This window comes from Sinocyclocheilus rhinocerous, unplaced genomic scaffold, assembly GCF_001515625.1.
Source record: "Sinocyclocheilus rhinocerous isolate Xijiao unplaced genomic scaffold, SAMN03320098_v1.1 scaffold509, whole genome shotgun sequence".
Lineage (NCBI taxonomy): Eukaryota > Metazoa > Chordata > Actinopteri > Cypriniformes > Cyprinidae > Sinocyclocheilus > Sinocyclocheilus rhinocerous.
The window spans coordinates 635,916-639,271 of NW_015652428.1; the positions used below are offsets into that span (position 1 = coordinate 635,916).

Below are 3,356 nucleotides of genomic sequence, written 5' to 3' on the forward strand. Positions count from 1 at the left end.
ATCTATCTATCTATCTATCTATCTATCTATCCATCTTCCCATTTTTCTATCCATCCATCTATACATCTATCTACCCATTTGTCTATAACCTTCTACATACCAGTTTATCTATCCATCTACCCATTTCTCTATTCATCCATCATATACCTTATTTGTCTATCCATCCAGCTATCTGTATATCTGTTCAATTGTCTACCCATCCATTCATCTGTATATCTATATCCATTTATATACCCACATAACCATCTATCTATCTATCTATCTATCTATCTACTCATTTGTCTACCCATCCATCCATCTATAAATGTATTTATATCCATTTACCTACCCCATCCATCTACCCTTCTATCATCCACCCATTTATCTATCAATCCATCATAGACAGATCAACTATCACCTTATTTGTCTATCCATCCAGCTATCTATCTATCTATCTATCTATCTATCTATCTATCGACAGACATACAGACAGACAGACAGACAGACGGATAGATAGATAGATAGATAGATATGCTCATTTGTCCATTTGTCATCCATCCATCTGTAAATTTATCTATATCCATTTATCTACCCACCCATGCATCCACCCACCCATCACCTCATTTGTCTATTCATCCATCTATATATCTTTCTACTCATTTGAAACAACTCAGTCAAATTGTATTTTCAGCATGGCTCGCATGCTCAAATACTTGCAGGCTATGAAAATCAATTCAGTGTGTCAGAACAAAGTACATTTGAGTTACTTTCATGCCGGACTTTAAAAAGGACTAAAACAGAATAAACTACAGCTATGTAAGCGTTTGCATGCAAAGACTCACGAGAACCTCATGCCGAATGCAGATTTTGGCACTGTTCACTCGGCGAGCTGTAAATGCAGTACACTCCTCCAAGCAGGACCTGTCTCACATCTGTTTGCTAAAATGCACGAAGAGGATATGTATTCAACATGATAACATGCTAAAGATCATACAGCTGCTAGCATATTGAACTGCTTGAGGAAACAGGCAGCTGTCACTCTAAACGTTCTCACTGCATGCTTACCTGCATTGAGACACATTAGCAACAAATGGGCCACACCTGCCAACCTGTACAATGAAGATTACTGACTGTTTACTTTGTGGTAAACTTTAAAATAGAGTGCATATGTCCATCCAGTCTAACCTTGTTTGAAATACTTTGTGATGTTGCCATGGAAATTAGATAAACTTGGATACTTGGAGAGTTGGATTCAATAAGAACATTTCTGGGTCTGTTTCTGAAAAAAATATATAACATAAAAATTAGTTTTGATTGTTTTTTATATACATGCATCATGATATATGTGTGTCAGGACACATGTGCCAATACAATTCAAGACTTAATTGCTGAAATGCAAACAATCTGGTAGCAGTTAGAGACAGTTGAATAATAGACAGCTAGTCAAACAAAAGTAAAACCTGAGATGCCTATGGAGGCTAATTAAGAACTTTTATTTCAATCAGTACTGAAAAATATTGAGAACAAAATAGCTAGTCTATTTAAAATAAACTATTTTACCCAATATTTGTGTCGTATGCTAATACTGTGTTAGCTTAGCCACATGCGTCTACCATGTAATCGCAATTTGTATGGAGTTAGTATATTGGCAGCTCACTAGGTTTGGGAACAGTGAAGTACATATAGTTAAAGAAACGTGTTAAATCTCTGTATTTCTCTTGTTTATGAGTCATCTGTTGCTGAGTTTGAATCTACAATCTTTGAGCTTTAAGCCCACATCCTGAACCACCGCCACACCTTATTAGCATCTTGTGGCTTCTAAAACACCTGAAATGCAAATCGAATACAACACAAATACACAATATACTTTCAGCTAAAATACTAGTCTTCTATCCGTAATAGTCCTTTTAAAAAGTTGTCTGAATCAGGAGAGAAATATGCACAGATCAAGCACTGTTTACAAGTGAAAACAGTCCAAAACAGTTCTAAACCAATATGTTGGTGGATTTTGATGTGAGAGGACAGCAGTAGATGGATTTTTTCACTAGAGGAATCATTATAATGGAGTATGGACTGATATTTTGGTCAGAAGTGATGGTTTAAAGTTAAAACATCTTAATGATGAATTGTATTATTACAAACATGCACCTTTTCACTTCACAAGACATTAACTGACGGACTGAAGTTGTGTTGTGGATTATTGTGATGTTTTTATCAGGTGTTTGGACTCTCATTCTGACGGCACCCATTCACTGCAGAGGATCCAATGGTGATCAAGTGATGTAATGCTGAGCTTCTCTAAATCTATTCCGAAGAAGAAACAAACTCATCTACTTCTTGGATAGCCTGAGGGTTAGCAAATTTTCTGCAAATATTCATTTTTAGGTGAACTAGATGTATTTTCTACAAAAAAAATGGTTGTGTCCCTCAATCTAATCATTTGAAAATAACCCTTTTAGCAGATCATTGTGTTATGATCTCTCTGAAATATAATAATAGCTGTTATGATATGAAATCATTAATAATTGGCCCGCAAGAACAGCATGAACAGTGAGCCAAGGCTCTCCATGAGGTACTTATTAGATGTTAAAGCTTGTTATTACCTGATAGCAGCCTGAAGCTCATTTACTGTAATCCAACTAAAGCAAACAGGTAGCCAACAGGGATTATATTAAAGGGGGGTTTTGGCACGCAACACTCTCCAAAGATGCAAATCTCTTGTTAGAGATGGAAAAGAAGGTTTTGAATTACCTTTAGAAGTCCGGTTGAAATGATACTGTCTTGCAGTGAAATGACTGGACTTTTTTACGACGGCCTCTAAAACAATATCATGTACATCACGTCACTTTAGTCATAGGAAGTTTTATTACCGTGGATATAGTAAGGGGATTTCGCTGTCTTGTATAGCGATAGCAATTGCTGAGCAACGGATAGAACAGTACAATAACATTTAAAGGTTAAGTGCCCAAACAGACCACCTGAAAAAATTCTGAATGGTGGCTCGTCAAGTGTTTCTGTCTTTTATTAATGTCTCACGTCATCCATGAAACAAGGGGCTGGAATATAGCTGGCCCAGCACTCGGCATCTGCTGCAATTGTTTATTGAAATATACCCATATTTTTCCATTACTCCCCCAGGACCCATATTCAGGAACGATACATTCCAGAGGAAGAAAAGGAGCGATTCCTCCAGCAGGACTTATGATTGTATTCCTGGAAGAGAGCCTGGTAAGAGACGAGGGTAGTTAACGTCAATTACAAAACGAACGAGCTGTGCCGACTTACTCTGCAAAGTTGGTCGTATGAGTTGGAGAAACATTCACAATGATATTCATTGTTGACTTTTGGACACTTTTATACAGGCGCACAGGGTCTGT

The 3,356-nt window shown here is 37.0% G+C and overlaps 1 long non-coding RNA gene across 3 annotated transcripts in view; it reads right to left on the bottom strand.

Moving 5' to 3' along the window:
* Nucleotides 1-1,088, bottom strand: part of LOC107715064 (uncharacterized) — a 9,441-nt gene extending 8,353 nt beyond the window's left edge. For 2 of the 3 annotated variants that reach the window (XR_001637056.1, XR_001637058.1), the window contains exon 1: nucleotides 822-1,004. This is a non-coding gene — a long non-coding RNA (uncharacterized LOC107715064). Of the gene's footprint in view, nucleotides 1-821; nucleotides 1,005-1,044 lie in introns of those variants that run through there. The other variant, XR_001637057.1, reaches the window with a different exon arrangement.
* Nucleotides 1,089-3,356: the final 2,268 nt, after the last annotated feature.